Consider the following 12,500-nt stretch of genomic DNA (forward strand, 5'->3'; position numbering starts at 1 on the left):
GTTTAAAATGACCTTTTTAATTTGTTTCCCATATTTTCCGTTATTAATAAAAGGCAAAGAGGCATAGAAAATCATTTTTGGTACTGTAGGAACTTGAAGTTTAGGTTGGTAATGTTTGGTCCCTATTCTCCAGTTTCATCAATAACGTTCATCCAAACATCAAGTTCACTATTGAGGAAGAAGAAAATAACAAGTTACCATATCTTGACATTAACATCTCAAGAGGGCAGACACGTCTAGAAACAAGCGTATTTAGAAAAAAGACGTTCACTGGTTTAGGCACCAATTTTTTTAGCTTTTGCTTTTATAATCTTAAGTTAAATGCCGTAACAACCCTGATCTGCAGGGCATTTTACCTTTCGTCTGACTGGACATCCTTTCATAATGAAATAGTCTTTTTGAAGCAGCATTTCAAGGATAACTGTTTTCCAACTAAATTATTTTATAGATTAGTTAACAAATTTCTGACCAAACATTACCAACCTAAACTTCAAGTTCCTACAGTACCAAAAATGATTTTTTATGCCTCTTTGCCTTTTATTAATAACGGAAAATATGGGAAACAAATTAAAAAGGTCATTTTAAACAATTTTCCAAGTCTGGATTTTAAACTTATTTTTAAGAATCCCCTGACAGTGGGATCTATGTTTAGAATTAAGGATTCTCTCCCCGACCTAATGCGTTCTTCAGTGGTCTATATGTTTACTTGTCCGAGATGTAATCTCGGAAATTATGTGGGTTCCACAAAAAGATTGCTGAAAGTTCGCATAGATGCGCATCGGGGAGTGAGTCATAGAACTGGATGTGCGCTCAAAACCAAAGAATTCTCAACCATCAGAGAACATGCAAGTAAATGCAAGACCAACATTGCATATAAAAACTTTGAAATCATAGCTCAAGCGCCAAATAACTCCTCTCTACTAGTATTGGAATCGTTAATGATTAAAGAAAAGGCTCCTAAACTAAACAGCCAATTATCCTCTGTCCCCCTCCACATCGCTTAAGCTGGCAAATTTAGAATTTTCTTCCTGAGTACTGTCCTTCAGATAGTCACTCAGTACTCTAGTCTGTTCCAGACAGGTTGGTCTCCTTAGACAATTTTGATTTTTGTATATTTAATTTTAAGATACTTTTCTCTTAGTTAATATTTTTATCGCCATATTTTACTTGTACCTGTGTTTATAATTTCAATTTTAATTTTGACTGTCTTTTTTGTATTTTATATATTTTTACTGAGTTTTGCTTATAATGTTTTATATGTCCATTTTAGCCTTGATAATGGGATGAGTCCTGAAACGTCGGCACCAATAAATTGAAAGATGTTGTCCAGACTATTCGTCCTCCTTTTTATTTTATATATATATATATATATATATATATATATATATATATATATATATATATATATATATATATATATATATATATATACTGTATTTATTATTGGTCAATTTAGTTTTAACGAATTTTCTTCCCCCCTCTTTAGAAAGCAATATTGTATCCATAGTATATTTGAAAGTTTGCTATCTACTGTCTACGGCACAGTAACTAATTCCTTACCCACTTGTAGTGGTATTTCTCAGGGTATTTTATTTCACCCAATCTTCTGTAATTTGCCAGCGAATCACCAATCTTAATTCTACCCCTTTTCCTTTACTTTCTTCCCATTCATTTCTGAATTACTATTCCAAAGTGTGAACAAAAGCCACAATTACTACCCATTTTTCTTATACTCTTCTTTGGTGTAGTTTCGGGGGGAGGGGGGCGGGGTTGCAACGATTGAAGATGGATCCTTCCTATAGGTAGCTAAGGAGTAACTTTAAGTGTCTACTAGTTCTCATTCCAATGCCTGAATGGTAGAATCCATCCACCGGCCATTTAGACTAGTAAACAAACCTACTCTTTTTCTAAATACATCTTTTTGGGCTCAAGCCATGTCGTCCTGATGGAAGTTCCTATAGGGTAGCTTCCTAGGGTATATTACAACTACGGCGATATTCCCAGAGAATTTACCTTAAGGTACCAGAATTCTAACTCCTGGAGTGAATATCCCTCATGAAAGGGATATCGCGACATATCAGAGGACGTATTCTTGACACGCCACATGGCAATCTGCACCCCAAACAGAGATTACGTATCGAGGGGTCAATTGGCAAGAAACGAAATCGGGAAAAAAAAGGGGGAGCCGCTCCCAAGGCTCCCTATTCTCCAGTTTCGTAAGCGTGCCTGGCGCCAATCCTGGCGCCATCTGTATTCCTTTTTGCGTAGCTTAACAACTCGGTGTTTTTTCCTGTGTTTCTCGCAAATCTTGGATTTATTCAGCTTTTTATGGCTTCTCCAACTTCGTCGGCCTCTGATAAGTTGAGTACCATTTCTTTTATGTATAAATGTAGGCTCTTGGTAAATTTTTAAGTGATTAATAGGATTAATCTTTGTTACAAGAGCCGTAGCCTACCGGAGGCGTCATGGACGCTGTCGCTCGCTAGGTATAAGTTTAGTTAGCCAGAGCGACATTCCCGGTTGTTTTGCTTTAATAAATTCTAGCTATTCAGCGTTACATAGGATTTCCTTTCGTGCTTTAGTATTATTTTGGCGAAGTATTCGCCAACTCTGGCCTACGCTAGGCCATGTAGCCTAGTCGTTTGGTTCTAGTACTTTCTGCATGATTTTGGTTTTCCTAGTGTATTTAAATTTTATTGAAGCTTTAGGCTGTTTTTTATACATTTAAGATTATGTTGAATATTTCCAAGATAGTATACGAGTGAGTTTCGGTGATTTAGGTAATCGATTCTCTGGGTGCCTAGGCTAAGTTGCTTATGGAGCCTTAGTATACTTTCTCATACTCCCCGGTTGCTTTCTTTTCTTCGGAGAAGTTATGCAATCCCTTTCCCTCTGTTTAAGCCTTGGGCTTATCCCTAAGTGGTTTATCTGAATTAACTTTCGATAAAACTATAATGGGGTGTTACTGTACCCTCCTGTTCCAGTAAGTCTGGTTTCAGAGTGGGACAGAACAACAGAGTTTTTAGTCTGAGTCTGTGTTCGTCTGGCTTGGGGTAGAGTCTCCCTCGCTGGCCTGACACAGACATAGGAGGCTGAGCCTCCTTAGGTCACTACCGAAGGTTTCTATACGAGATGATTCCTTCTTTTGTGATCTACCAGACTAGTCCTTGTTGCTGTTCTCGGGGGAGGATAAGATTCTTTCCCTGGGAGTAGCAACACCTTCCTTGCTTTGGTTCTCTGGGAGCTGGCAAGTATTGCTGGCCTCCCTCCTTGGATCCCCCTTAGGCTAAGATGAGCTTTCTTGGCTGCGGGTGATCCTTCACTAAAGCAAGGTTGATAGGACCCTCTTTTGTCCCTTTCCCCTCTATCTCCGTAATGGCCTAGCCATTACAGTACTGTACGTCATTCTACATCTGGACCTAGGATAGGTTAGGATGTGGAATTGACTCAGTCCCTTGCCGGCCGGCAAGGATCTTCTGCCTTGAGTGCTGCCCGGACCTCCCTTGGTCCCTCATCCATGCCTGCCTGTAGAACCAGACGGCATTGGTCAGGAAGCCTGAATTAGATTCTCCCCTTCCTTATATGCACTCTTTCGGATTGCCGGGCTTGGAGGTAGTGTACGCTCTTATCCCGGCATCCATTCTGTTTTCTTCTAGTGCTGTACCCGACCCGGCTGCCGGCCTATGAGGCCGGCAGCCGGGCAGTCGTAGTCCTCTGGTTCTTTTGCTGCTGGCTGGCATCGGTTGTGTACCTTTGCCGGCCGGCTAATGTCAGCCCTTGTCAGCCGGTCGCCAAGAGTGTGGCCGGCAGCCAGGTACTACATTGTGTAGTTGCCGGCCGGCAGTCATTGCCGGCCGACATTGGCTGTTGCCGGCCGGCACATGCATTTGAACCAGCGTTCTGCTGCCTTATAGCTGTTAAGTAGTATACTTCAAAGCTACTTGCCGGCCGGCACATAACCTTCTATACTGTACCAGTATTCTTCAGTATAACATATACTGTAAGAAGAAAACTATAGTATAAGTTTTGGTACAGCACTGTGTGTTCTAACACTTTTGTGTTGTCTTGCACAGCCCTTTGCTGTTGCCTTACAGATAAAAAAGTGAGTTCTTTCTTGTCTATTATCCAGGATTTTAAAATCATTGCTTAGGTGTGAGCTCCACCTGTTTCCTCTGGAAACTTTGCATTGGTTATTCTAGAAGAGATTAACCATTCGATTTTATTATCTGGAAGGCTGCAACAATTGGTTGTGAAGGAAACACAAGTGTGTGTCTTTCCTTTCTGAATTGTTATGCTATACTATGCATATCCAGTGATACATAGTTCACTTGATACTCATGGAAATTTCTCCTCTTTACAGGAGGACCCTCCGAAGTGCGGAAGTGTTTTCTGCAACGTCCGCAGCAAGAACCTCTGCGGACATGAGTTTTGTAGGAGGCACGCAGCATGCGCTGTCTCCAAGGGTGATCTCAAGTACTGGGACCCTCAGGTATGTACCGTGTGCACTAACCTGATTATCGAGGCCTTTGATTCCCCTAGGACGGCAGAATCAAGGGATATAGCAAGGGAGAAGCTTCGTACCTGGGTAAGGGGCTTCCAGAAGAATACCTCTGGACCTTATCTTCCAAGTGAGAAGATGAGGGCGCATCTTTTCCCTAGGGCATCAGCTGATGCAGTGATTCCCCAGCCTCAAGAGGAGATCCCCCAAGTTCAGATCCAGGTGGATGCTGAAGTCGCGGTCGCTATGCAAGACATCCAGTTGGATGACAGGATGTCTGACGTGGATGAGCGTCTGGAGGAAGACCTCCTGGCAGAAGCCCAGGATGAAGTTCAAGCCCCAGACGTTGTAGAGGAAGTGGTCGAAGAGGTGTCGGCTACTCCGGTTCAGATCCCGGAGCCTATTCCCTCAACATCGGCCGCTCTCCCAGTAGAGCTGGGACAGGCCCTCTCCTCCATTGTTGGAATGATCCAACAAATGCAGAAGGAGAATCAGGAGAAGGCGGCTGCAATGGAACTGCGGATGCAGAACCTTGCAGCATCACATGGGCCCCAGAAAAGGCTCAATGTGAAAGACCTTCCCTTGTGCTCAGATGCTAACCCATGGAGGTATGCTGAGCACATGCCGATGACGACTGGAAAGATCGTCATCTCGGATAAGTTGGGTTCAGTTCCCCTAGAGGAGGTGGAATTCTGGCCCAACAAGGCGTCATATCCGGACTGTTATGTCCGGCTGAGGAAGGAACCAGCTTCAAAGGAGGAGACAGAGCTGAAGGAGGTCATAGTGATGGACCATGCTAAGGCTCAAGCTTTGCTTTCATCCTCGATGAAAGAGAGGGGCTTCTCGAACTCAAAGGTAGCTGCATTGAGTAAGAAGCTCCCTTCCTTTGTGTCCTCTCCTGCTAGAGCCTTCCCCTTTTTACAGAAAGGGTTTGCGGCTGTACTAAAAGCAGTCGAGGCCGGCAAGCCTTGCCTCTCCCTGGAGGAGTGCAAACCCTTGTCGCTGGCCCTGCCTATGGACCACAAAGACTGGAAGGACGTCCATCTTACGTTCTCAGTTGGGAAGTTGGAGGCTGATATTGCCGGACGTCAGTTCGGCGAGGACCTCCCTAAGCTGTCTGACTCTCTTTTGCGGAGAGAGTTCGAGACAAAAGAAAGACTGGCTGCCTCAATGTCTCTTCAGACTACTCTTGAGACGATGGCAAGTGACCCCAAGGTCCATGAAATGTTCATGGTAGTGGCCAAGACTCATCTGGCCACAGTGACGAAGGATCTTTATAGCTTCGTCAAGGCGAGGAGAGCTTGTAGGGAGTTCGTGTTCACCTCGGCTACGGTGAGGCACGAGCCAAGGAAACTAATGTCCTCCAACATTTGGGGCAAAGACCTTTTCCCTACCGAATTGGTCAAAGAAGTTGTTGATAAGGCCGCCTTGGAGAATAGAAACCTTCTCCAGAAGTGGGGCCTGGCTATCAAAAGAAAGTCTTCCCCGGATGAGGGTCCTCAACCAAAGAGGAACCGTCTCGGCCAGCCAAGCCTCTAAGACAGCAACAGCAACTGCAATTGCTATTGCCTTCAGTGCCCCAGATGGTGGCACAAACCCCGACCACATTTCAGTGGGTACCCCAGGCTGTGTCGACACAGTCCACGGCATTCACCCCAATGTTCGAAGGGCAGTCTACTTCCTTTCGAGCAAAGCCTAGAGGAGCAGCCAGAGGCTCGTCTAGGCGCCCCTCAAGGGGAAGGGGATTCAAGGGTGGTCGCGGTCAGGGAGGCAAGACCTCAGGACGGCAGTCCAAGTGAGATGATGCCGGTAGGAGGGAGACTTCAGAATTTTCGGTATCGGTGGACCTTCGATCCCTGGGCCCACAGCCTACTCAAGAATGGACTGGGTTGGAGCTGGTACAGCACTCCACCCCCGTGCCCTCGGTTTTTCCAACACTCCACCCCCGTTCTGGAGGAGTACGTTCAAGAACTGTTGGAGAAAAAAAGTGATCCGAAGGGTGAAGTCCATCAAATTCCAAGGGAGGCTGTTTTGTGTTCCCAAGAAAGACTCGGAAAAGCTCAGAGTCATTCTGAACTTGTCGCCACTCAACAAGTTCATAGTGAATTGCAAATTCAAGATGCTAACACTGCAACACATAAGGACCTTACTGCCCAAGAGGGCATATTCCGTCTCTATAGACTTGTCAGACGCCTATTGGCACGTTCCAATCAACCGTCGACTCTCCCCCTACCTAGGGTTCAGGCTACAACGAAGACTATACGCCTTCAGAGCCATGCCATTCGGGCTAAATATAGCCCCAAGGATTTTCACGAAGCTTGCGAGCGTAGCTCTCAAACAATTACGCCTAAAGGGAATTCAGGTAGTAGCCTACCTGGACGACTGGCTGGTGTGGGCAGCATCCGAGACAGAATGCTTGCAAGCTTCCAGTCAAGTGATCCAGATTCTAGAGTACCTAGGATTCAAGATAAACAGAAAAAAGTCTCGACTTTCTCCATCTCAAAAGTTCCAGTGGCTGGGAATCCACTGGGACCTAATGCCACACCGTTTCTCCATCCCGGCGAAGAAAAGGAAGGAGATAGCGGGTTCTGTCAAGAGACTTCTAGATTCCGAAAGGATATCAAGACGCGAACAGGAGAGGGTACTGGGTTCTCTCCAGTTTGCTTCGGTGACAGACCCAGTGCTAAGAGCACAGCTAAAGGATGCAACCGGAGTTTGGAGAAGTTATGCATCAAACGCGCGAAGAGATCTGAGAAGACCAGTTCCGCTTCGGCTACGTACTCTTCTCAGGCCTTGGTCCCAAGCCAGACATCTAAAGAAGTCGGTTCTTCTTCAGCCACCTCCCCCGTCGGTGACGATTCACTCAGACGCCTCGAAGGAGGGATGGGGAGGTCACTCTCATCGGAAAAAAGTCCAGGGGACTTGGTCCAAGCTATTCAAGACCTTTCACATGAACTTTCTAGAAGCTATGGCAGTGCTCCTTACCTTAAAGAAAGTCTCCCCGCGTCACTCGATCCACATAAGGTTGGTGATGGACAGCGAGGTAGTTGCGAGATGCTTGAATCGACAAGGATCGAGGTCACCACCTCTCAACCAGGTGATGTTGGCCATCTTCCGATTGGCGGAAAAGAAGAAGAGGTACCTGTCGGCAGTTCACCTTCAAGGAGTCTGCAATGTGACAGCGGACGCTCTATCCAGGTTCACACCGATAGAGTCGGAATGGTCCTTAGACGCAGGATCATTCTCCTTCATTCTGAATCAAGTCCCAGAACTGCAGATAGACCTCTTTGCGACGAAAGACAACAAGAAGTTGCCCCTGTACGTGTCCCCGTACGAGGACCCCTTAGCGGAAGCAGTGGACGCAATGTCCCTCGACTGGAACAGATGGTCCAGGATTTATCTGTTCCCTCCTCACAACCTTCTGTTGAGGGTTCTCAACAAACTGAGATCCTTCAAGGGGGTAGCGGCAATAGTGGCCCACAAGTGGCCGAACAGCGTGTGGTTCCCCCTGGCATTGGAACTACGGCTGAAGTTTGTACCGCTACCAGATCCAGTTCTGACCCAGCGAGTCCAGAAGTCTACTGTCTGCACTTCATTACAGAAAACCCGGACCCTGCAGCTCATGATTTTCTCTCCCTAGCGGTGAGAAAGCGTTTCGGGATTTCGAAAGCCAGCATAGACTTCCTAGAGGAATATAAGTGCAAATCTACTAGAAGGCAATATGAGTCATCTTGGAGAAAATGGGTGGCCTTTGTCAAGGCGAAGAATCCGCAGGAGATCTCGACAGACTTCTGCTTATCTTTCTTCATCCACCTCCATGGTCAAGGGTTGGCAGCTAACACGATTTCGGCGTGTAAGTCTGCTTTGACAAGACCCATTCTATATGCCTTCCAGGTCGACCTCGGTAACGAGATCTTTAATAAAGTTCCGAAAGCCTGCGCTAGGCTCAGACCTTCAGCACCTCCAAAGCCCATTTCATGGTCTTTAGACAAAGTTCTTCATTTCGCTTCTCTGTTGAGCAATGAGGAGTGTGCGTTAAAGGATTTGACACAAAAAGTTATTTTCCTATTTTCCGGGGCCAGGGTTAGTGATATTGTAGCCCTCTCGAGAGAGGCAGGTCGTGTTCAGTTCCTGGATGGGGGAGAACTGAACCTGTTTCCGGATCCTACGTTTCTCGCCAAGAATGAGTTACCCACCAACAGGTGGGGTCCCTGGAGAATCTGCCCTCTGAAAGAAGATGCATCTCTATGTCCAGTAGAATGCCTAAAGGTCTATCTTCATAGAACTTCAGACTTCAAGGGTGGTCAACTATTCAGGGGAGAAACATCAGGCTCAAATTTATCTCTGAAAATCACATATTTTATTCGCAGAGCGGATCCTGACAGTACACCCGCAGGTCACGATCCGAGGAAAGTTGCCTCATCCTTAAATTTCTTTAATTGTATGGATTTTGAACATCTCCGTTCATACACTGGCTGGAAGTCTTCCAGAGTGTTCTTTCGCCACTATGCGAAGCAAGTAGAGGAACTAAAGAGATCTGTGGTAGCAGTGGGTCGCGTCGTTAACCCTACTGTTTAACTCTGCGAGGAACAGTGGTTTTAATTGGGACGATTAATTCCAGGGTGAGTGTGTAGTTACATACTGTACTACAAACTAAGTGAGGGCACTGAGATGCCCACGTAGACTGTTCCATTTTCAAAGGTGAACCTAGCATAAGTGCAGACATGTGTGCCGAGCGTTTCTAACGCTAATGTGATTGATTTGTAATACAGACTTTTATGACTTTGATACCTCGGTATCTTAAAAGTGGCATTTAATGTTTTTTCTTTCAGATAAACAAGTTCTGTTTACTATCATACTTATGCGTAAAGTTTTAGGTTATCCTCTTCTTATATATATATATATATATATATATATATAATTGTTGTTAACCTGTTTATTTATTGTCTGTCAATAAACTTGTTCTTGAGAACCTTGCGTCTCCTTCACCTGTGTCAATTTATTGGTATAATTGAGCATTCATTCTATGTACCTTATCTGGGATAATTCTAATAGAATTGTTCCTTTATGCAAGCTATGTTGCATTGGTTTTATAAGTTTCCTCCTATGCGGATATAAACCTTTGTCCAATACAAGTATTGTGCGGAGAACTGGTCGATATTTCATATTGACGCAGTGGTTCTTTACAAACTATGCTTTACTTAATATAGGGTGAGACCACTATATTAGCTTGCCTGGTATTCATACATAGGTATATGTACTCTTCGAGACTTTTCCAGAGTCTAGTAGGACTCTTCCCTGTAGGGGGCAGGAAGCTCTAACATGGTTTATAGTTAGTTGAAAAGATGTATAACGGTAACATCTTAGGTCTCTAGGTCTAGTCGACCGGGGAAAAATTACCTCCGGGGAGTACGGCACGTTCTGAGAATCCACAGATACAGTAATGCTCTGGTATACTTCCATCAGGACGACATGGCTTGAGCCCAAAAAACGGATTTTGAGCGAAGCGAAAAATCTATTTTTGGGTGAGATGGCCATGTCGTCCTGATGGACCCCGCCCTTCCCTTTCTATGAAAGGGCTGTAGGACCCCTCCCTACATACAGTATCTGTAGCACCTCGTGTACGCTACAAGGAATACAGATGGCGCCAGGATTGGCGCCAGGCACGCTTACGAAACTGGAGAATAGGGAGCCTTGGGAGCGGCTCCCCCTTTTTCTTTCCCGATTTCGTTTCTTGCCAATTGACCCCTCAATACGTAATCTCTGTTTGGGGTGCAGATTGCCATGTGGCGTGTCAAGAATACGTCCTCTGATATGTCGCGATATCCCTTTCATGAGGGATATTCGCTCCAGGAGTTAGAATTCTGGTACCTTAAGGTAAATTCTCTGGGAATATCGCCGTAGTTGTAATATACCCTAGGAAGCTACCCTATAGGAACTTCCATCAGGACGACATGGCCATCTCACCCAAAAATAGATTTTTCGCTTCGCTCAAAATCCGTTTTTTGAACGTCAGTTTCTTCTTCAAAAAGAATCCGGCTTATTTACATGGATTTCTAGTATTTAATGAGGTTAACCGAGCCTCTTTCTATCGTATAAGGTAAATTGCCTACGATGATTTTCCTTGTGGCCTTCCCGTGGTACATGTAGTTTCTGCAGAAAAGTCCGATGTTGCTACTTACAGTAGGTACTAGAATTGATACTTCGGTTGTGTTTGGTACTAGAAGTCTCATCTGGTTTGTTGTTAAGATAGACTGAGTGAGAAATTACTGTTGATGAATATCTGCATCGATATCTCAATCACATCTTCTTAGTGGTGTCCTTTTAGGAGGAGCAGTGTTCAAGGGCTTCATGAATAAGGCTATTATTATTATTATTATTATTATTATTATTATTATTATTATTATTATTATTATTATTATTATTATTATTATTATTATCATTATTATTATTATTATTATTACTTGCTAAGCTACAACACTAGTTGGAAAAGCATTGTGCTATAGGCCCAGGGGCCCCAACAGGGAAAATAGCCCAGTGATGAGAGGAAACAAGGAAAAATTGAAATATTCTAAGAACAATAACAACATTAAAATAAATATTTCCTATATAAACTATAAAAACTTAACAAAACAAGAGGAAGAGAAATAAGATAAAATAGTGTGTCCCAATGTACTCTCAAGCAAGAGGACTCTGTCCCAAGACCGTGAAAGACCATGGTACAGAGGCTATGGTACTACCCAAGACTAGAGAACAATGGTTTGATTTTGAAGTGTCCTTCTCCTCGAGGAGCTGCTTACCATAGATGAAGAATCTGTTCTACCCTTACCAAGAGGAAAGTGGCCATTGAACAATTACAATGCAGTAGTTAACCCATTGGGTGAAAAAGAATTGTTTGGTAATCTCAGTGTTGTCAGGTGTATGAGGACAGAGGAGAATATGTAAACAATAGGCCAAACTATTCAGTGTATGTGTAGGCAAAGGAAAAATTAACCGCAACCAGAGAGAAGGACCCAATGTAGTACTGTCTGGCCAGTCAAAAGGACCCCATAACTCCCTAGTGGTAGTATCCCAACGGGTGGCTGGTGCCCTGGCTAACCTACTTCCTACAATGACCTCTTATACATGTCTCGGGACTCAAAATATCCATTATTATTATTATGTTAATATCATTGTTGTTGTTGTTGATGTGAATGCAAAGGATGGTCAGAATTATGAAAAAAAATTAATGTAACACGTTTAGAAAACTAACCGGAATACAGCGCCAGAGATTAATTTTCAGTTAAGGAATGAAGAATTTAATTGACAGTAAGTTATTTTCCAACAAGCTGAAGACCATACAGGAGAACAATACTCGAAACAAGGTAGAATGAAAGACTTAAAACATTTCTTCAATATAGATTGATCACAGAAAATCTTACAATACTTTTTCAATAAGCCATTTTTCGTGCAATTGCAGAAGAAATAAACTGAATGTTTCTCAAAAGTAAATCTGCAATTAAGAATTACATCTAAAATTTAAAGAAGTTGTCTATAGTTAAAGAAACATTTTCAATGTAGAGATTTGGATATTTAGGAGCCACTTTCCTCAACCTACTTACACTCATACTTTGAGTTTTGTTAGGGTTCAACTTTAAAGTCCATAATTTGCACCAAGCACTAATATTAGCTAAATCTTTATTAAGAAATTCAGCAACCTCAGATCTATATTCAGATGAAATTAATGCAAAGAGAGTAGTATCATCTGTATATGCAACGTGAGTATTTTCTTGGCCAAACTATATATCATAAGTATATAGTATGAAAAGTAATGGGCCAAGAACACTACCCTGTGGAACACCAGATATCACATTCCTATACTGACTATGATGCCCATTGTTAACAACTCTTTCCAATCTATTACGTAAAAAATTGACAAGGATACGACGAAGAGACCCACCTACTCCCCAAACTGTTCAAGACACCGGTACAGGCTCGTTGGCTTTCCGTAGACTAGTGGCCT

This window comes from Palaemon carinicauda, chromosome 4 (assembly GCF_036898095.1).
Source record: "Palaemon carinicauda isolate YSFRI2023 chromosome 4, ASM3689809v2, whole genome shotgun sequence".
Lineage (NCBI taxonomy): Eukaryota > Metazoa > Arthropoda > Malacostraca > Decapoda > Palaemonidae > Palaemon > Palaemon carinicauda.